Source organism: Bombina bombina, chromosome 5, assembly GCF_027579735.1.
Source record: "Bombina bombina isolate aBomBom1 chromosome 5, aBomBom1.pri, whole genome shotgun sequence".
Taxonomy (NCBI): domain Eukaryota; kingdom Metazoa; phylum Chordata; class Amphibia; order Anura; family Bombinatoridae; genus Bombina; species Bombina bombina.
Genome location: NC_069503.1, coordinates 244,543,488 through 244,567,251, shown reverse-complemented (window position 1 = coordinate 244,567,251; position 23,764 = coordinate 244,543,488). Strand labels below are relative to the sequence as shown.

The 23,764-nt window shown below is 41.4% G+C and overlaps 1 protein-coding gene across 1 annotated transcript in view; it reads left to right on the top strand.

Moving 5' to 3' along the window:
- GAD2 (glutamate decarboxylase 2) overlaps window positions 1-23,764 on the top strand; it is a 273,704-nt gene that overhangs the window by 89,397 nt on the left and 160,543 nt on the right. The gene's annotated exons all lie outside the window — the stretch shown is intronic.

The window sequence follows — 23,764 nt, the reverse complement described above, 5'->3', positions numbered from 1 at the left end:
ATTTATCTCTTCGAGCTTCTTTTGTTAATGACGCCTAACTCCAAACACTATTAAAATCAACAAATGACTTTTGATTGTACTTTCTAAATCTATTTTACGAATCATAGCACTTTCACTATAACATATCCCCTAGATGAACAATACACAATGTTAAGTAGAACAAACAAAACTGCCATTTTGACTTTGCTGAAGGGTATATATATATATATATATATATATATATATATATATATAGAGAGAGAGAGAGAGAGAGAGAGAGAGAGAGAGATATGTGTGTGTGTGTGTAAAATATGTATGTGAGTCATACATGCAGAAAATCATGCAAAAAGTAATATGTAGATGTATTTTTACCAATTATGGGCTAGATTACAAGTGGAACGCTAATTTATTGTGTGCCCACAAATGGGCAAATTTGCCTGTTTGTAGGCACGTGATAAATAACCAGTCATTACAAGTCGCTAGTTTTTGCTACCGTGACCTCGCGGTAGCAATTAGCACTCAGAAAAGTAATCAGAGATCATATACTGAAACTTGTATTTTTATGAAAAAAAGTAGCATATTTTTCCCCATTAAAATACTGCAGGGAGCAGTTTCTAGGGCTTGAAAATGGAGGGAGTGGGGTGTTCGAAAAACAATGGCACTAAAAAGTGCCTTAACATTACGGTCTATGGAAAATGTGTGCTCCTAGTAAATATATATGTCTATGCTTATAGACATATATATTTGTGTTAATATGTGTATATACACATATTAACACATAAATATATATGTATATATTCATACACATACTGTATAGATTTATATTTGCTGCCCATCTCTGAGTGATTTATCCCCTTCACTGTGCGCACATTGGCGTGCACTGGTATTACTCAGTTGATCGCAAATATTGCTTTAGTGTAAGCGATATTTTACACTCAAACTCATAACCTGGCCCTATATTAGTTGTTTAAAAATTGATGATGTACAGTAAGTGTAAATCTTTAGTTTCTATAAAGTACTGTAGATTCTATAAAATAATGGGTGTGACCATGTATGAAATAGTTTTCTATTTATCTCTAAATTCTGTGGAGAACAATTAGGGAATCATCTATAAATCATGCAATAAAGTAGAGTTTGCGTAAACAAGGCTGTGAAAACCCACATAAACTATTTTGTATAGTTTATTTTATTGCCTGTTTTATGTCTGTTCCAAACTGTTTGCAGCAGGAGAGTGAGAGGAGCTTAAAACTTAAGTTTAGACATTGCAGCGTCCATTACTTTATAGAAAATCAGTGGAGTTTAAAAAAAGTACAATTTTTAGAGTTAAATTACAGGAAAAGGGGACAAACTAAATAATGAAAGTATATTACAAAGATCTTTAACTACACACAATTCAATATTTTATATTACACACTGTTTAATATCCCTTTAATGTTGCATCACTTAGCTGTATTATGTACATAGGTTGACACAAATTAATATAAAAACTGCATAGTTTAGAAATGTAATACATACATTTATATATGTCTTTATGTGTGCACATATGTATTTATGTATTTATATGTATATGCTGTATGCATTTTCAGACATATACACACATAAAAACACATAAATACATATGTACACATACATAGACATATAGGCAAGTGCACTGGAGCTCTATGCAGTTAAAGGGACACTATACCCAAACATTTTCTTTCATGATTAAGGTAGAGAATACAATTTTAAACAACATTCCAATTTACTTCTATTACCTAATTTGCTTCATTCTTTAGATATACTGTAATGAAGAAATAGCAATGCACACGGTGAACCAATCACAGGAGGCATCTATGTGCAGCTACCAATCAGCAGCTACTAATCATATCTAGATATGCTTTTCAGCAAAGAATATCAAGAGAATGAAGCAAATTAGATAATAGAAGTAAATTAGAAAGTTGTTTAGAATTGTATGCTCTTTCTAAAATATGAAAGAAAAAATTTTGGTTTCATGGCCCTTTAAGTAGATGAAAACATGCAAAAGCATATACTGTATGTGCAATATTAATTTTTAATAAAAGTTTTAACTATGTATTTGCTGTAAATATTTAAAATTTCAATATTCTGCACATAGCATAATATGTTCTAAGTATTTCTAAATAGATATTCATATATATATATATATATATGCATAAATAAAAAGAGAGAAGCGCTCAACCTGGAAACGAACAATAGCATAATAGCTTGTTCTATGGCTAGTTACCACCCAAGAAGCAGCCTCTTTTTGCTCAACATGTGCCTTTCACAGAGAAAAACTTTCCTGAAGCATATCAGTCTGATCCTGACTTCACAGTACAGTCCAGCCCCGAAATACCAGGCAATCCTTCTCTGAACGAGAGAAACAACAAAACCCCAGACGTACGTTTCGGCCTATTGTGGGCCTCGTCAGTGAGGTGCAGCCATATCCCTCTAGGTACACTGAGCAACGGGTCCACGTCTGGATTCCCGCATCACACTTAGGGAGACTTCCCAAAATGTCATAATTTGCATAAATAAAAAGAGAGAAGCGCTCAACCTGGAAACGAACAATAGCATAATAGCTTGTTCTATGGCTAGTTACCACCCAAGAAGCAGCCTCTTTTTGCTCAACATGTGCCTTTCACAGAGAAAAACTTTCCTGAAGCATATCAGTCTGATCCTGACTTCACAGTACAGTCCAGCCCCGAAATACCAGGCAATCCTTCTCTGAACGAGAGAAACAACAAAACCCCAGACGTACGTTTCGGCCTATTGTGGGCCTCGTCAGTGAGGTGCAGCCATATCCCTCTAGGTACACTGAGCAACGGGTCCACGTCTGGATTCCCGCATCACACTTAGGGAGACTTCCCAAAATGTCATAATTTGCATAAATAAAAAGAGAGAAGCGCTCAACCTGGAAACGAACAATAGCATAATAGCTTGTTCTATGGCTAGTTACCACCCAAGAAGCAGCCTCTTTTTGCTCAACATGTGCCTTTCACAGAGAAAAACTTTCCTGAAGCATATCAGTCTGATCCTGACTTCACAGTACAGTCCAGCCCCGAAATACCAGGCAATCCTTCTCTGAACGAGAGAAACAACAAAACCCCAGACCCTGGGGAAGTCTCCCTATGGGTGATGGGGGAAACCAGACGTGGACTCCTTGCCCAGTGTGCTTAGAGGAATGTGGCTGCACCTCACTGACGAGGCCCATAGAAGGCCGAAACGATCGTCTGGGGTTGTCATGTTCCTTGTTCAGAGGAGAATTGCCTGGTATTTCGGGGCTGGACTGACCTTACTTGGCGGGATCAGACTGATATACTTCAGGAAAGTTTTCTTCTGTGAAAAGCACACTGGTCTAAAAGAGGCTGCTTCCGGGTGGTAAATCGCCATAGAACAAGCCACTGAGCTGTTGTTCGTTCCTGGTAGAGCGCTTCTCTCTTTGTATGCAAATTATTATGACCCTGGGGAAGTCTCCCTATGGGTGATGGGGGAAACCAGACGTGGACTCCTTGCCCAGTGTGCTTAGAGGAATGTGGCTGCACCTCACTGACGAGGCCCATAGAAGGCCGAAACGATCGTCTGGGGTTGTCATGTTCCTTGTTCAGAGGAGAATTGCCTGGTATTTCGGGGCTGGACTGACCTTACTTGGCGGGATCAGACTGATATACTTCAGGAAAGTTTTCTTCTGTGAAAAGCACACTGGTCTAAAAGAGGCTGCTTCCGGGTGGTAAATCGCCATAGAACAAGCCACTGAGCTGTTGTTCGTTCCTGGTAGAGCGCTTCTCTCTTTGTATGCAAATTATTATGACCCTGGGGAAGTCTCCCTATGGGTGATGGGGGAAACCAGACGTGGACTCCTTGCCCAGTGTGCTTAGAGGAATGTGGCTGCACCTCACTGACGAGGCCCATAGAAGGCCGAAACGATCGTCTGGGGTTGTCATGTTCCTTGTTCAGAGGAGAATTGCCTGGTATTTCGGGGCTGGACTGACCTTACTTGGCGGGATCAGACTGATATACTTCAGGAAAGTTTTCTTCTGTGAAAAGCACACTGGTCTAAAAGAGGCTGCTTCCGGGTGGTAAATCGCCATAGAACAAGCCACTGAGCTGTTGTTCGTTCCTGGTAGAGCGCTTCTCTCTTTGTATGCAAATTATTATGACCCTGGGGAAGTCTCCCTATGGGTGATGGGGGAAACCAGACGTGGACTCCTTGCCCAGTGTGCTTAGAGGAATGTGGCTGCACCTCACTGACGAGGCCCATAGAAGGCCGAAACGATCGTCTGGGGTTGTCATGTTCCTTGTTCAGAGGAGAATTGCCTGGTATTTCGGGGCTGGACTGACCTTACTTGGCGGGATCAGACTGATATACTTCAGGAAAGTTTTCTTCTGTGAAAAGCACACTGGTCTAAAAGAGGCTGCTTCCGGGTGGTAAATCGCCATAGAACAAGCCACTGAGCTGTTGTTCGTTCCTGGTAGAGCGCTTCTCTCTTTGTATGCAAATTATTATGACCCTGGGGAAGTCTCCCTATGGGTGATGGGGGAAACCAGACGTGGACTCCTTGCCCAGTGTGCTTAGAGGAATGTGGCTGCACCTCACTGACGAGGCCCATAGAAGGCCGAAACGATCGTCTGGGGTTGTCATGTTCCTTGTTCAGAGGAGAATTGCCTGGTATTTCGGGGCTGGACTGACCTTACTTGGCGGGATCAGACTGATATACTTCAGGAAAGTTTTCTTCTGTGAAAAGCACACTGGTCTAAAAGAGGCTGCTTCCGGGTGGTAAATCGCCATAGAACAAGCCACTGAGCTGTTGTTCGTTCCTGGTAGAGCGCTTCTCTCTTTGTATGCAAATTATTATGACCCTGGGGAAGTCTCCCTATGGGTGATGGGGGAAACCAGACGTGGACTCCTTGCCCAGTGTGCTTAGAGGAATGTGGCTGCACCTCACTGACGAGGCCCATAGAAGGCCGAAACGATCGTCTGGGGTTGTCATGTTCCTTGTTCAGAGGAGAATTGCCTGGTATTTCGGGGCTGGACTGACCTTACTTGGCGGGATCAGACTGATATACTTCAGGAAAGTTTTCTTCTGTGAAAAGCACACTGGTCTAAAAGAGGCTGCTTCCGGGTGGTAAATCGCCATAGAACAAGCCACTGAGCTGTTGTTCGTTCCTGGTAGAGCGCTTCTCTCTTTGTATGCAAATTATTATGACCCTGGGGAAGTCTCCCTATGGGTGATGGGGGAAACCAGACGTGGACTCCTTGCCCAGTGTGCTTAGAGGAATGTGGCTGCACCTCACTGACGAGGCCCATAGAAGGCCGAAACGATCGTCTGGGGTTGTCATGTTCCTTGTTCAGAGGAGAATTGCCTGGTATTTCGGGGCTGGACTGACCTTACTTGGCGGGATCAGACTGATATACTTCAGGAAAGTTTTCTTCTGTGAAAAGCACACTGGTCTAAAAGAGGCTGCTTCCGGGTGGTAAATCGCCATAGAACAAGCCACTGAGCTGTTGTTCGTTCCTGGTAGAGCGCTTCTCTCTTTGTATGCAAATTATTATGACCCTGGGGAAGTCTCCCTATGGGTGATGGGGGAAACCAGACGTGGACTCCTTGCCCAGTGTGCTTAGAGGAATGTGGCTGCACCTCACTGACGAGGCCCATAGAAGGCCGAAACGATCGTCTGGGGTTGTCATGTTCCTTGTTCAGAGGAGAATTGCCTGGTATTTCGGGGCTGGACTGACCTTACTTGGCGGGATCAGACTGATATACTTCAGGAAAGTTTTCTTCTGTGAAAAGCACACTGGTCTAAAAGAGGCTGCTTCCGGGTGGTAAATCGCCATAGAACAAGCCACTGAGCTGTTGTTCGTTCCTGGTAGAGCGCTTCTCTCTTTGTATGCAAATTATTATGACCCTGGGGAAGTCTCCCTATGGGTGATGGGGGAAACCAGACGTGGACTCCTTGCCCAGTGTGCTTAGAGGAATGTGGCTGCACCTCACTGACGAGGCCCATAGAAGGCCGAAACGATCGTCTGGGGTTGTCATGTTCCTTGTTCAGAGGAGAATTGCCTGGTATTTCGGGGCTGGACTGACCTTACTTGGCGGGATCAGACTGATATACTTCAGGAAAGTTTTCTTCTGTGAAAAGCACACTGGTCTAAAAGAGGCTGCTTCCGGGTGGTAAATCGCCATAGAACAAGCCACTGAGCTGTTGTTCGTTCCTGGTAGAGCGCTTCTCTCTTTGTATGCAAATTATTATGACCCTGGGGAAGTCTCCCTATGGGTGATGGGGGAAACCAGACGTGGACTCCTTGCCCAGTGTGCTTAGAGGAATGTGGCTGCACCTCACTGACGAGGCCCATAGAAGGCCGAAACGATCGTCTGGGGTTGTCATGTTCCTTGTTCAGAGGAGAATTGCCTGGTATTTCGGGGCTGGACTGACCTTACTTGGCGGGATCAGACTGATATACTTCAGGAAAGTTTTCTTCTGTGAAAAGCACACTGGTCTAAAAGAGGCTGCTTCCGGGTGGTAAATCGCCATAGAACAAGCCACTGAGCTGTTGTTCGTTCCTGGTAGAGCGCTTCTCTCTTTGTATGCAAATTATTATGACCCTGGGGAAGTCTCCCTATGGGTGATGGGGGAAACCAGACGTGGACTCCTTGCCCAGTGTGCTTAGAGGAATGTGGCTGCACCTCACTGACGAGGCCCATAGAAGGCCGAAACGATCGTCTGGGGTTGTCATGTTCCTTGTTCAGAGGAGAATTGCCTGGTATTTCGGGGCTGGACTGACCTTACTTGGCGGGATCAGACTGATATACTTCAGGAAAGTTTTCTTCTGTGAAAAGCACACTGGTCTAAAAGAGGCTGCTTCCGGGTGGTAAATCGCCATAGAACAAGCCACTGAGCTGTTGTTCGTTCCTGGTAGAGCGCTTCTCTCTTTGTATGCAAATTATTATGACCCTGGGGAAGTCTCCCTATGGGTGATGGGGGAAACCAGACGTGGACTCCTTGCCCAGTGTGCTTAGAGGAATGTGGCTGCACCTCACTGACGAGGCCCATAGAAGGCCGAAACGATCGTCTGGGGTTGTCCTGTTCCTTGTTCAGAGGAGAATTGCCTGGTATTTCGGGGCTGGACTGACCTTACTTGGCGGGATCAGACTGATATACTTCAGGAAAGTTTTCTTCTGTGAAAAGCACACTGGTCTAAAAGAGGCTGCTTCCGGGTGGTAAATCGCCATAGAACAAGCCACTGAGCTGTTGTTCGTTCCTGGTAGAGCGCTTCTCTCTTTGTATGCAAATTATTATGACCCTGGGGAAGTCTCCCTATGGGTGATGGGGGAAACCAGACGTGGACTCCTTGCCCAGTGTGCTTAGAGGAATGTGGCTGCACCTCACTGACGAGGCCCATAGAAGGCCGAAACGATCGTCTGGGGTTGTCATGTTCCTTGTTCAGAGGAGAATTGCCTGGTATTTCGGGGCTGGACTGACCTTACTTGGCGGGATCAGACTGATATACTTCAGGAAAGTTTTCTTCTGTGAAAAGCACACTGGTCTAAAAGAGGCTGCTTCCGGGTGGTAAATCGCCATAGAACAAGCCACTGAGCTGTTGTTCGTTCCTGGTAGAGCGCTTCTCTCTTTGTATGCAAATTATTATGACCCTGGGGAAGTCTCCTATGGGTGATGGGGGAAACCAGACGTGGACTCCTTGCCCAGTGTGCTTAGAGGAATGTGGCTGCACCTCACTGACGAGGCCCATAGAAGGCCGAAACGATCGTCTGGGGTTGTCATGTTCCTTGTTCAGAGGAGAATTGCCTGTATTTCGGGGCTGGACTGACCTTACTTGGCGGGATCAGACTGATATACTTCAGGAAAGTTTTTCTTCTGTGAAAAGCACACTGGTCTAAAAGAGGCTGCTTCCGGGTGGTAAATCGCCATAGAACAAGCCACTGAGCTGTTGTTCGTTCCTGGGAGAGCGCTTCTCTCTTTGTATGCAAATTATTATGACCCTGGGGAAGTCTCCCTATGGGTGATGGGGGAAACCAGACGTGGACTCCTTGCCCAGTGTGCTTAGAGGAATGTGGCTGCACCTCACTGACGAGGCCCATAGAAGGCCGAAACGATCGTCTGGGGTTGTCATGTTCCTTGTTCAGAGGAGAATTGCCTGGTATTTCGGGGCTGGACTGACCTTACTTGGCGGGATCAGACTGATATACTTCAGGAAAGTTTTCTTCTGTGAAAAGCACACTGGTCTAAAAGAGGCTGCTTCCGGGTGGTAAATCGCCATAGAACAAGCCACTGAGCTGTTGTTCGTTCCTGGTAGAGCGCTTCTCTCTTTGTATGCAAATTATTATGACCCTGGGGAAGTCTCCCTATGGGTGATGGGGGAAACCAGACGTGGACTCCTTGCCCAGTGTGCTTAGAGGAATGTGGCTGCACCTCACTGACGAGGCCCATAGAAGGCCGAAACGATCGTCTGGGGTTGTCATGTTCCTTGTTCAGAGGAGAATTGCCTGGTATTTCGGGGCTGGACTGACCTTACTTGGCGGGATCAGACTGATATACTTCAGGGAAGTTTTCTTCTGTGAAAAGCACACTGGTCTAAAAGAGGCTGCTTCCGGGTGGTAAATCGCCATAGAACAAGCCACTGAGCTGTTGTTCGTTCCTGGTAGAGCGCTTCTCTCTTTGTATGCAAATTATTATGACCCTGGGGAAGTCTCCCTATGGGTGATGGGGGAAACCAGACGTGGACTCCTTGCCCAGTGTGCTTAGAGGAATGTGGCTGCACCTCACTGACGAGGCCCATAGAAGGCCGAAACGATCATCTGGGGTTGTCATGTTCCTTGTTCAGAGGAGAATTGCCTGGTATTTCGGGGCTGGACTGACCTTACTTGGCGGGATCAGACTGATATACTTCAGGAAAGTTTTCTTCTGTGAAAAGCACACTGGTCTAAAAGAGGCTGCTTCCGGGTGGTAAATCGCCATAGAACAAGCCACTGAGCTGTTGTTCGTTCCTGGTAGAGCGCTTCTCTCTTTGTATGCAAATTATTATGACCCTGGGGAAGTCTCCCTATGGGTGATGGGGGAAACCAGACGTGGACTCCTTGCCCAGTGTGCTTAGAGGAATGTGGCTGCACCTCACTGACGAGGCCCATAGAAGGCCGAAACGATCGTCTGGGGTTGTCCTGTTCCTTGTTCAGAGGAGAATTGCCTGGTATTTCGGGGCTGGACTGACCTTACTTGGCGGGATCAGACTGATATACTTCAGGAAAGTTTTCTTCTGTGAAAAGCACACTGGTCTAAAAGAGGCTGCTTCCGGGTGGTAAATCGCCATAGAACAAGCCACTGAGCTGTTGTTCGTTCCTGGTAGAGCGCTTCTCTCTTTGTATGCAAATTATTATGACCCTGGGGAAGTCTCCCTATGGGTGATGGGGGAAACCAGACGTGGACTCCTTGCCCAGTGTGCTTAGAGGAATGTGGCTGCACCTCACTGACGAGGCCCATAGAAGGCCGAAACGATCGTCTGGGGTTGTCATGTTCCTTGTTCAGAGGAGAATTGCCTGGTATTTCGGGGCTGGACTGACCTTACTTGGCGGGATCAGACTGATATACTTCAGGAAAGTTTTCTTCTGTGAAAAGCACACTGGTCTAAAAGAGGCTGCTTCCGGGTGGTAAATCGCCATAGAACAAGCCACTGAGCTGTTGTTCGTTCCTGGTAGAGCGCTTCTCTCTTTGTATGCAAATTATTATGACCCTGGGGAAGTCTCCCTATGGGTGATGGGGGAAACCAGACGTGGACTCCTTGCCCAGTGTGCTTAGAGGAATGTGGCTGCACCTCACTGACGAGGCCCATAGAAGGCCGAAACGATCGTCTGGGGTTGTCATGTTCCTTGTTCAGAGGAGAATTGCCTGGTATTTCGGGGCTGGACTGACCTTACTTGGCGGGATCAGACTGATATACTTCAGGAAAGTTTTCTTCTGTGAAAAGCACACTGGTCTAAAAGAGGCTGCTTCCGGGTGGTAAATCGCCATAGAACAAGCCACTGAGCTGTTGTTCGTTCCTGGTAGAGCGCTTCTCTCTTTGTATGCAAATTATTATGACCCTGGGGAAGTCTCCCTATGGGTGATGGGGGAAACCAGACGTGGACTCCTTGCCCAGTGTGCTTAGAGGAATGTGGCTGCACCTCACTGACGAGGCCCATAGAAGGCCGAAACGATCGTCTGGGGTTGTCATGTTCCTTGTTCAGAGGAGAATTGCCTGGTATTTCGGGGCTGGACTGACCTTACTTGGCGGGATCAGACTGATATACTTCAGGAAAGTTTTCTTCTGTGAAAAGCACAATGGTCTAAAAGAGGCTGCTTCCGGGTGGTAAATCGCCATAGAACAAGCCACTGAGCTGTTGTTCGTTCCTGGTAGAGCGCTTCTCTCTTTGTATGCAAATTATTATGACCCTGGGGAAGTCTCCCTATGGGTGATGGGGGAAACCAGACGTGGACTCCTTGCCCAGTGTGCTTAGAGGAATGTGGCTGCACCTCACTGACGAGGCCCATAGAAGGCCGAAACGATCGTCTGGGGTTGTCATGTTCCTTGTTCAGAGGAGAATTGCCTGGTATTTCGGGGCTGGACTGACCTTACTTGGCGGGATCAGACTGATATACTTCAGGAAAGTTTTCTTCTGTGAAAAGCACACTGGTCTAAAAGAGGCTGCTTCCGGGTGGTAAATCGCCATAGAACAAGCCACTGAGCTGTTGTTCGTTCCTGGTAGAGCGCTTCTCTCTTTGTATGCAAATTATTATGACCCTGGGGAAGTCTCCCTATGGGTGATGGGGGAAACCAGACGTGGACTCCTTGCCCAGTGTGCTTAGAGGAATGTGGCTGCACCTCACTGACGAGGCCCATAGAAGGCCGAAACGATCATCTGGGGTTGTCATGTTCCTTGTTCAGAGGAGAATTGCCTGGTATTTCGGGGCTGGACTGACCTTACTTGGCGGGATCAGACTGATATACTTCAGGAAAGTTTTCTTCTGTGAAAAGCACACTGGTCTAAAAGAGGCTGCTTCCGGGTGGTAAATCGCCATAGAACAAGCCACTGAGCTGTTGTTCGTTCCTGGTAGAGCGCTTCTCTCTTTGTATGCAAATTATTATGACCCTGGGGAAGTCTCCCTATGGGTGATGGGGGAAACCAGACGTGGACTCCTTGCCCAGTGTGCTTAGAGGAATGTGGCTGCACCTCACTGACGAGGCCCATAGAAGGCCGAAACGATCGTCTGGGGTTGTCCTGTTCCTTGTTCAGAGGAGAATTGCCTGGTATTTCGGGGCTGGACTGACCTTACTTGGCGGGATCAGACTGATATACTTCAGGAAAGTTTTCTTCTGTGAAAAGCACACTGGTCTAAAAGAGGCTGCTTCCGGGTGGTAAATCGCCATAGAACAAGCCACTGAGCTGTTGTTCGTTCCTGGTAGAGCGCTTCTCTCTTTGTATGCAAATTATTATGACCCTGGGGAAGTCTCCCTATGGGTGATGGGGGAAACCAGACGTGGACTCCTTGCCCAGTGTGCTTAGAGGAATGTGGCTGCACCTCACTGACGAGGCCCATAGAAGGCCGAAACGATCGTCTGGGGTTGTCATGTTCCTTGTTCAGAGGAGAATTGCCTGGTATTTCGGGGCTGGACTGACCTTACTTGGCGGGATCAGACTGATATACTTCAGGAAAGTTTTCTTCTGTGAAAAGCACACTGGTCTAAAAGAGGCTGCTTCCGGGTGGTAAATCGCCATAGAACAAGCCACTGAGCTGTTGTTCGTTCCTGGTAGAGCGCTTCTCTCTTTGTATGCAAATTATTATGACCCTGGGGAAGTCTCCCTATGGGTGATGGGGGAAACCAGACGTGGACTCCTTGCCCAGTGTGCTTAGAGGAATGTGGCTGCACCTCACTGACGAGGCCCATAGAAGGCCGAAACGATCGTCTGGGGTTGTCATGTTCCTTGTTCAGAGGAGAATTGCCTGGTATTTCGGGGCTGGACTGACCTTACTTGGCGGGATCAGACTGATATACTTCAGGAAAGTTTTCTTCTGTGAAAAGCACACTGGTCTAAAAGAGGCTGCTTCCGGGTGGTAAATCGCCATAGAACAAGCCACTGAGCTGTTGTTCGTTCCTGGTAGAGCGCTTCTCTCTTTGTATGCAAATTATTATGACCCTGGGGAAGTCTCCCTATGGGTGATGGGGGAAACCAGACGTGGACTCCTTGCCCAGTGTGCTTAGAGGAATGTGGCTGCACCTCACTGACGAGGCCCATAGAAGGCCGAAACGATCGTCTGGGGTTGTCATGTTCCTTGTTCAGAGGAGAATTGCCTGGTATTTCGGGGCTGGACTGACCTTACTTGGCGGGATCAGACTGATATACTTCAGGAAAGTTTTCTTCTGTGAAAAGCACACTGGTCTAAAAGAGGCTGCTTCCGGGTGGTAAATCGCCATAGAACAAGCCACTGAGCTGTTGTTCGTTCCTGGTAGAGCGCTTCTCTCTTTGTATGCAAATTATTATGACCCTGGGGAAGTCTCCCTATGGGTGATGGGGGAAACCAGACGTGGACTCCTTGCCCAGTGTGCTTAGAGGAATGTGGCTGCACCTCACTGACGAGGCCCATAGAAGGCCGAAACGATCGTCTGGGGTTGTCATGTTCCTTGTTCAGAGGAGAATTGCCTGGTATTTCGGGGCTGGACTGACCTTACTTGGCGGGATCAGACTGATATACTTCAGGAAAGTTTTCTTCTGTGAAAAGCACACTGGTCTAAAAGAGGCTGCTTCCGGGTGGTAAATCGCCATAGAACAAGCCACTGAGCTGTTGTTCGTTCCTGGTAGAGCGCTTCTCTCTTTGTATGCAAATATATATATATATATATATATATAGATTTATACCTATATAAAATCATGTATAGATATAGGTATAGATATATATTGTACCAAAAAACATGATATATATATATATATATATATATATATATATATATATATATATATACATATATATATATACAGTGGATATAAAAAGTCTACACCCCCTGTTAAAATGTCAGGTTTCTGTGATGTAAAAAAATGAGACAAAGATAAATCATTTCAGAACTTTTTCCACCTTTAATGTGACCTATAAACTGTACAACTCAATTGAAAAATAAACTTAAAACTTTTATGTAAATGGAAATAAAAATAAAAAAATAAAATAATATGGTTGCATAAGTGTGAACACCCTTAAACTAATACTTTATTGAAGCACCTTTTGATTTTATTACAGCACTCAGTCTTTTTGGGTATGAGTTTTTCAGCATGGCACATCTTGACTTGGCAAGATTTGCCCACTCTTCTTTGCAAAAACACTCTAAACCTGTCAGAATGCGAGGGCATCTCCTGTGCACAGTCCTCTTCAGATCACCCCACAGATTTTAAATTGGATTCAGGTCTGGGCTCTGGCTGGGCCATTCCAAAACTTTAATCTCCTTCTGGTGAAGCCATTCCTTTGTTGATTTGGATGTATGCTTTGGGTCGTTGTCATGCTGAAAGATGAAGTTCCTCTTCATGTTCAGCTTTCTAGCAGAAGCCTGAAGGTTTTGTGCCAATATTGTCTGGTATTTGGAACTGTTCAGTATTCCCTCTACCTTGACTAAGGCCCCAGTTCCAGCTGAAGAAAAAACAGCCCCAAAGCATGATGCTGACACCACCATGCTTCACTGTGGGTATGGTGTTCTTTTGGTGATATGCAGTGTTGTTTTTACGCCAAACATATCTTTTGGAATTATGGCCAAAAAGTTCAACATTGATTTCATCAGACCAGAACACCTTTTGCAACATGCTTTTGGGAAACTTCAGATGTGATTTGCAAAATATAGCCGGGCTTGGATGTTTTTTTTTGTAAGAAAGGGCTTCCATCTTGCCACTCTACCCCATAACCCAGACATATGAAGAATACGGGTGATTGATGTCACATGTACCACACAGCCAGTACTTGCCAGATATTCCTGCAGCTCCTTTAATGTTGCTGTAGACCTCCTGGCAGCCTCCCAGACCAGTTTTCTTCTTGTCTATTCATCAATTTGGAGGGACATCCAGTTCTTGGTAATGTCACTGTTGCACCATATTTTCTTCACTTGATGATGACTGTCTTCACTGAGTTCCATGGTATATCTAATGCCTTGGAAATTCTTTTGTACCCTTCTCCTGAATGATACCTTTTAACAATGAGATCCCTCTGATGCTTTAGAAGCTCTCTGCGGACCATGGCTTTTGCTGTAGGATGCGACTAACAAGATGTCAGGAAAGACCTACTAGAACAGCTGAACTTTATTTGGGGTTAATCAGAGGCACTTTAAATGATGACATCACAAAAACCTGACATTTTAACAAGGGTGTAGAGACTTTTTATATCCACTGTATATATATATATACTTCCAAGTTGAAGCGGCACACACTTTATCAAATCAGCCACCCGGTGCTCTGCCACAGAAGGACATACAGCAAAACTTGTGATGAATCCCACAGATGGTCTCCGCGGTACAATAGGACTCAAGACACAGCAGGCACAACAGGCTTTGAAACAATCTGTTTAATGATGATAATGGAGAGAAATCGAAACGTCTGGTTTCTCTCCATTATCATCATTAAAAGGATTGTTTCAAAGCCTGTTGTGCCTGCTGTGTCTTGAGTCCTATTGTACCGCAGAGACCGTCCGTGGGATTCATCACAAGTTTTGCTATATATATATATATAATGTTGGGTTAGCGCACATAAGAATATGCAATTGGGTTTGCGATAGAGTGGGGTTCTTTATTTTTACTTTTTTATCTCCTTTGACTTCTATGGGGGAATAAGTGAACGCACATGCAATATTCTTAGTTCGGCTTTTGGCACTCTTCTGGTTATCGCTAAAACTGAAGACAGTCTACCTTCAACTCATAATACGAGTGCAACACGACGAGTGTATAAAGCTTACTTCTAGCACAATTAACTCTAGAGTGGGACCGTTAATTAGCACTCCACTTGTAATCTGGCCCATCATAGGGCTATATAATAGGTTTAAAAAAAATCAACCACATTTTTTATACACTGTTTTAATTTTAAATAGTAAAATGATTTCAATATAAATATAAATTAATAATTATTCATTTTCATATCTATCTATCTATCTATCTATTTATCTATCTATCTATCTATAGATATTTGCAATTGCATATCCCCTTCAGCAGTCATGGTTTAACTTTTCTAAGATAATTTTGATCTATTGTATATAATAAAGTACATTTTAGATCATAGTTTTCCATGTTGCCTTTAATACTATTTTAAAAAAAAATAATCACATTTTAATCATATGCAACATTTAAATGAGCATTTTCCTAGGCAGTTAAAAGTAAAAAAAAAAATTTGTAAATTCAGACATATTATGTCCTTGGGCCAACCCCTCTGAACTAATATGTTCTGTTCACTGATCAGTGTTAAGAAAACTCCACTGAGCTCCAATTGTAATAATTTGAATATGTGTGACCTCAGGTCTTTCATGATGGCAATGCAATCAAAATGAATTTATCAAGCTTATGAAAGTTCTCGTCCCTACCAGGAAATTGTCCATATACATAGATGTAAAATTAGCAACAGTGTACTGGTTAATTCAGTGGATACCAAATACTCAGTTAACATTAGAAGAATAGTAAATTTACAATATGCACCACATGAAAAGTCATTGTAAAAAGTATTTAAAATGCAATAGGTGCTATAATAACAGTTCTTACAATATCAGCTTGCTAAAAATTGTACACCAAAATTGTAACGCCCCAGTCTACCACTGCAACAAACTTTAAAGCAATGCCTCACTGTACAGATCTGGCCCCCAAGGGTTTTTGTGTGGTCCTCAGCACAACTGTAAAGGCAACAGACACCAGTAAAGTACTTTCACACTTAAAGGGCCATAATACCCAAATGTTTAAACACTTGAAAGTGATGCAGTATAGCTGTAAAAAGCTGACTAGAAAATATCACCTGAACATCTCTATGTAAAAAAGAAAGATTTTTACCTCAAAAGTTCCTCAGTAGCCACCTCCCATTGTAAAGGATTTCTAAGCAGCATTTTAGTGTGTCTGTCCTAGGACAGCTTAGGGGATGAGCCTCGTGCACTCTCATATTATTTCCCTTTTCAGCTTACTATGAAATCTCATGAGAGTTAAGTCAAATCTCATGAGATCACAGTAAAAGAGTTCATGACCTCAGCACTGCTGATGCTGATTGTCTGCTGTTCATTTCTTCATTTTTTATTTTTTTTACCTGCAGCTGAGAGTAGCTGATTATAACTTTTTACACAGAACTTACTCTGCTGAGCTGAGGAGATTGTGAGGTAAAATATCTTCTTTTTTTACATAGAGATGCTCAGGTGATATTTTCCTGTCAGCTTTTTACAGATATACTGCATCAGTTTCAAGTGATTTAGCATATGAGTATTATGTCCCTTTAAGTGATTAAACATGTATTTCTACCACATTTAGCAAATTTGCGTTTTTATACAATTGAATCAAATTAATTAATTTGAAATAATTTCTTCTGTATTTTTTCAAAAGCAAAAAAAAAATATTATCTATTTTTAGTTTAAGATGTTATCTTTAGTGTGTGAATATATAAAATGTGGCCCTCGTCTTCCTAGCCATCTATATAAAAATAATTTCAACTATGATAATGAAAGAATAGTTGTTTTATCTATGTTTTAACCATAACAATTATTGTATAGAAAATTAGCACATCTAGGCAAGTATCCCTGCTCGTCTTTACATAGAAGTAGTCTGATATGTACAGTCTTCTGCACATCCATTAATGACAGACAAGGTAGTGAATGCTGTATATCCTTCAATCAGCCCCTCTCTTTGCTCTGAGATCTACACTGGGTGCCAACACTAGATGTTTATTTCACAGTTAGAGAAGGGTACAGGAATTGTGTAATGTGGTTTGTTTTGAAAAGTGGGTTCATAATGTATTGTAGGGATGTACAGCACCAGTATATTGTTGACATTTTATGTTGTTTAACCCACTAAAATAATTATTTTAGAGAAATATGAGGCTCACGTTAAATATACAATATTTATCTTAATTTGCCAAAGTTCTTTTTTTAGAAAATAAACATCTAAAATGTATTTTTATATATAGATAACAATTTTACTTTTAACAATTCTGGGGCTGGCTTTCTTTCTTTGTTACAAGAGGTACACTATTTCTGCTTTTGGATTCAAAGGTAGGATACATATGTAAGATTACAAACAGAAGTCAAGACTAATTATTGCATTCCCTCCATCTTGTTTCAAAATATAAGCATGAATGGCTTGTAGCATGCACACTATGAAAATCTTTCTCCACTGGAGATGCATTCAAATACCTGTAACAGCATTGTTCAGGTTTTGGGTATCTCACCACCTTCTTTTAAATACATTATGGTCTGAAGATCTTGTGCATGGTAGAACATTAACATTCTGTTCCATAAATTGAAAAAGCTATTTTGGGTGTCTACATGGCCTGCCTTAGATACTGGACCAGATTTTCCACAGAATCAAACATTACACAGTTCCTCTAAAGAGCATTCTGGGTATTGACATGCCATCACCCAGCCAGTAATCGTATCTGTAGATAGAGCACTGGATACTGATTTCATCTGTGGGGAAAAACTGTCCTTTTAACAACTTTGTTATGTCAATATGCTCAAAATTGCTTTTTTTTCTATAATGATTTATTTATACAGGGGCTTTTGTTGTCACATTTTATTCACCATAAATTATTTATTTGCTTGAAATATTAAAAAAAAAATCAAACTGTTCAGATCATTGCAGTAACAGGTTATATTTCTGGAAGCAATCATTTCCGCTCAGAAATTTACGCAAAATGTAAACATACTCTCAATTAAATATTGATGATGAAAATACATTTGAGGGAAATCTAAATAGTTTTAATGATAAATTAAGTAAAATGTATAAATAAAAAATATTGACAATAATCAATGTTTTCTACTCATGAAGTATGTAATTTGTGTTTTCAATTTGAATTTGCATTGAACTTAACTAATGATTTTATTTGTGTTATTTATTTTTATTTTTTTATTTTTGAACATTTATTTAATGAGAATGATAAGTGTGTGGTGAACAATTAAAGGACCATTAAATCAACACGTGCATAGTAAAAAGACAATACCATATTGCTTATTCTGAATTTTAAATGAGATATAGATTTCAAAATCTACGTAATTTTTCTGGCCCCTCTATCATGTGAAAGTCATCAGCCAATCATAGACTCATTTGTGTACACTATTTAAAATAAAAAATATGTAATAGTAATCGTTGATTTAGAAAAACTTCCTTATAAATATAAAAACTAAAAATACACTTGTGTGTAGCAATAATATACAAGCACATTCTAGAGGGAAGCTGCAACAGGCATTACTGAGTGACTGAATGCCTCATATGGAGTAGCCAATCTTGGCTTTTATATGCAGCTGACAAGGCTAGTTGTGGCCATATTGTTAGTATAAAGTTCATTGCAGCAATTCTTATCTGTTAAATCCATAAAGGGAGAGATATATAGTAAGGTTAGCCTTAATAAGTCTCCAATGTGCATTTTCCGTTCTTAAAATTACAAAAAAGCCAATATTTTCAAAGATATATTATTTGAAAAGTGGCCAAATAATTCATGAAAGTATATAGCAAACTTGTTGTACTATGCATCAATAAATCATTTATATTAAAAGTATTTATGTTGTCCCTTTAACGAAAAGGTTAAACTAACAAAACAGTTAAAAATGTTTAAATAGCATTTGAAACTAAACAGGAAATGCTTGTGTGTGCATTACTCATCCGAAGGACAAGTTACCCACTGGCTGATAAGAATTACTCCTTGAGCTCAACTGGCAGACAGTGACATGCTCTACAACAAATAAAAAATTATTTATCAGTATCAATTAAGGCAGCACTCAACAATTCCTAATCTCTTAAATAAAAATTGCCCAGGATTTGTGGTTTCCCAAAAGCATAAACCAAATTGCATACACTTAGTTCTCTTCCAAGCAGAAATACAAATTACTTCAGATAAACGTTAATATTTGCATGTCATTACTTTGCAGGAAATTAAAAATAATAGTCATTTCATAGGTTTTCAAGGGTCAGAGATGCAGCTACAAAATAATATAATTGCTAGTCCTTGATGTAAAGAATGTGCTGGTTATTTACTTAGGACCTGTACCATTACAGGGTAACATTTAAAGCATTCAAAATAAATCTTTTAGCTCCTAATACAATTACTTATTGTAAATTATAGCTATTATAGATATCCTGATACACTAGTAAATATTAATGACATTATTCTTAGTTGCAATAACTTTATTTTTCTATAAACAGTTTAAATGACCTAAACTGTTTTAAATTCTAAATATGCTCATTAGACCATTTTGGAGTTTAATCAAATCTATCTATTTGATAATTATCAGCATGTCTTATCGGCAGCACTTTATAAATTATCGGTTTGGTGAAAAATTACTGAAATTATCCCCAATATACTTGATGACATTAGAAAGCAATATCAACAGATATTAAGACTACCTGCTGGATCAATGTTAAAATGAATAATAACCACTTTCATACTAATAAAAATATTCCAAATCAATAACCCAACTAACACACATGTCCACAATAGCATTAATACTCCTGATTAATCCCTTACAAAGACATAAACACATATCTCTATGGTTTTGGAGCATAATAACATAAAGGGATAGTAAAGTCCAAATTAAACTTTCATGATTCAGATAGGGCATGTCATTTTAAACAACTTTTTATTTTACTTTTATCATCAACTTTGCCGTGTTCTCTTGCTATTCCTAGTTGAAAGCTAAACCTAGGTAGGCTCATATGCTAATTTCTAAACCTTTGAAGGCTGCCTCTTATCTGAACGCATTTGACAGTTTTTCACAGCTAGAGGCCGTTAGTTCATGTGTTTCATATAAATAACATTGTGCTCATGCACGTTGAGCTATATAAGAGTCAGCACTAATTGCCTGAAATGCAAGTCAGTCTAAAGATCTGAGATAAGGAGGCAGTCTGCAGAAGCTTAGATACCAGGTAATTACAGAGTTAAAAGGTATATTTCTATAACAGTGTTGGTTATGCAAAACTCGGGAATGGTAAATAAAGATCTTATATATCTTTTTAAACAATAACATTTTTGGTGTTTACTATCCCTTTAATTGCTCAAATCACCTATTAGCATCGCTAAAAACTATTAAAAGTGGTCAATAAACATCCAGAACCCTTGAACATGTAATGTAATTGCTAAACCCACAAAGTGCTAATATTGTTTGTCCCTCATTTCGTTTTTAGATTCCAAAATCAGGAGATTGAGGGGACACCAAACACCTTGAGATTTTTATATACAATGTTTAGATATACATAATGAAATAGCTTTGTGATATATTTTCATGATTTTGTTTTGCCCCATTTTCATGTAATTTAGTTCTGATAACAGAGCTATTTCTAACTTTCAGACCTTGAAATGCACCTGCTGACTTCTCAAGGCAATAACCCTGCTACGTATCTGTCTCTATTGGCTTTAACGGATAATACTTACTAAACAATTCCATTTATACTAACTTTACAACAGTGCCTAGCATTGTTGTCTGCAGACTAAAGCCCAGATTGGTCCCTCCAAATAAGGCAACTGGTGGGTGGAGTTATTGAAAAGTAATTTAAAGGGACATAATACTCATATGCTAAATCACTTGAAACTGATGCAGTATAATTGTAAAAAGCTGACAGGAAAATATCACCTGAGCATCTCTAAGTAAAAAAGGAAAATATTTTACCTCACAATTTCCTCAGCTCAGCAGAGTAAGTTCTGTGTAAAAAGTTATACTTCAGCTTCTGCCCAGCTGCAGGTAAACAAAAAAAGAAAAAAGAAGAAATGAACAGCAGTCAATCAGCATCAACAGTGCTGAGGTCACAAACTCTTTTAATGTGATCCCATGAGATTTCACTTAACTCTCATGAGATTTCATACGCCTAGATTTAGAGTTCTGCGTTAGCCGTCAAAACCAGCGTTAGGGGGTCCTAACGCTGGTTTTTACCGCTCGCTGGTATTTAGAGTCAGTCATGAAAGGGTCTAACGCTCACTTTCCAGCTGCGACTTTTCCATACCGCAGATCCCCCTACGCCATTTGCGTATCCTATCTTTTCAATGGGATCTTTCTAACGCCGGTATTTAGAGTCTTGGCTGAAGTGAGCGTTAGAAATCTAACGACAATACTCCAGCCGCAGAGAAAAGCCAGGAGTTAAGAGCTTTCTGCGCTAACGCCGGTTCATAAAGCTCTTAACTACTGTGCTCTAAAGTACACTAACACCCATAAACTACCTATGTACCCCTAAACCGAGGCCCCCCCACATCGCCGCCACGCTATTAAATTTTTTAACCCCTAATCTGCCGACCGCACACCGCCGCAACCTACATTATCCCTATGTACCCCTAATCTGCTGCCCCTAACATCGCCGACCCCTATATTATATTTATAAACCCCTAATCTGCCCCCCCCCCAAAGTCGCCGCTACCTACCTACAATTATTAACGCCTAATCTGCCGACCGGACCTTACCGCTAATCTAATAAATGTATTAACCCCTAAAGCTAAGTCTAACCCTAACCCTAACACTCCCCTAAGTTAAATATAATTTAAATCTAACGAAATAAAATAAATCTTATTAAATAAATTATTCCTATTTAAAGCTAAATACTTACCTGTTAAATAAACCCTAATATAGCTACAATATAAATAATAATTATATTGTACCTATTTTAGGATTAATATTTATTTTACAGGCAACTTTGTATTTATTTTAACCAGGTACAATAGCTATTAAATAGTTAATAACTAATTAATAGCTACCTAGTTAAAATAAATAAAAAATTACCTGTAAAATAAATCCTAACCTAAGTTACAATTAAACCTAACACTACACTATCAATAAATAAATTAACTAAACTATCTACAATTATCTACAATTAAATACAAATAAATACACTAACTAAAGTACAAAAAATAAAAAAAGAACTGTAACAAAAAATAAAAAAATAATTTACAAACATTATAAAAAGATTACAACAATTTTAAGCTAATTACACCTACTCTAAGCCCCCTAATAAAATAGCAAAGCCCCCCCAAATAAAAAAATGCCCTACCCTATTCTAAAATAAAAATTGTAAAGCTCTTTTACCTTACCAGCCCTTAAAAGTGCCTTTTGCGGGGCATGCCCCAAAGAATTCTGCTCTTTTGCCTGTAAAAAAAAACATACAATACCCCCCCAACATTACAACCCACCACCCCATACCCCTAATCTAACCCAAACCCCCCTTAAATAAACCTAACACTAAGCCCCTGAAGATCTCCCTACCTTGTCTTCACCACAACGGGTATCACCGATCCGTCCAGAAGAGGGTCCGAAGTCTTCATCGTATTCGGCAAGAAGAGCTCCTCCAGAGGGTCCAAAGTCTTCATCCTATCGGGCAAGAAGAGGACATCCGGACCGGCAAACATCTTCATCCAGGCGGCATCTTCTATCTTCTTCCATCCAGCGCGGAGCGGGTCCATCTTCAAGCAGCTGACGCGGAGCCATCCTTCCTCACCGACGGACTAACGACGAATGAAGGTTGGCCAAGATGGCGTCCCTCAAATTCCGATTGGCTGATAGGATTCTATCAGCCAATCGGAATTAAGGTAGGAATAATCTGATTGGCTGATGGAATGTTTATTTATTAGTTATTAACTATTTAATAGCTATTCTACCTGGTTAAAATAAATACAAAGTTGCCTGTAAAATAAATATTAATCCTAAAATAGCTACAATGTAATTATTATTTATATTGTAGCTATATTAGGGTTTATTGTACAGGTAAGTATTTAGCTTTAAATAGGATTATTTAATAAGAAATAATTTATTTCGTTAGAATAAAATTATATTTAATTTAGGGGGGTGGTAGTGTTAGGGTTAGACTTAGCTTTAGGGGTTAATACATTTATTAGAGTAGCGGCGAGGTCCGGTCGGCAGATTAGGGGTTAATACTTGAAGTTAGGTGTCGGAGATGTTAGGGAGGGCAGATTAGGGGTTAATACTATTTATTATAGGGTTTTTGAGGCGGGAGTGAGGCTGATTAGGGGTTAATAACTTTATTATAGTAGCGGTGAGGTCTGGTCAGCAGATTAGGGGTTAATAATTGTAGGTAGGTGGCGGAAACGTTGGGGGCGGCAGATTAGGGGTTAATAAATATAATATAGGGGTCGGCGGTGTTAGGGGCAGCAGATTAGGGGTACATAGGGATAACGTAGGTTGCGGCGGTGTACAGAGCGGCAGATTAGGTGTTAAAAATAATATGCAGGGGTCAGCGATAGCGGGGGTGGCAGATTAGGGGTTAATAAGTGTAAAGTTAGGGGTGTTTAGACTCGGGGTACATGTTAGGGTGTTAGGTGTAGACTTAGGAAGTGTTTCCCGATAGGAAACAATGGGGCTGCGTTAGGAGCTGAACGCTGCTTTTTTGCAGGTGTTAGGTTTTTTTTCAGCCCAAACTGCCCCATTGTTTCCTATGGGGATATCGTGAACGAGCACGTTTTTGAAGCTGGCCGCGTCCGTAAGCGCCGCTGGTATTTAGAGTTGCAGTGGCGGTAAATATACCTGTACGCTCCCTTTTTGGAGCCTAACGCAGCCCTTCTGTGAACTCTAAATACCAGCTGTATTTAAAAGGTGCGAGGGG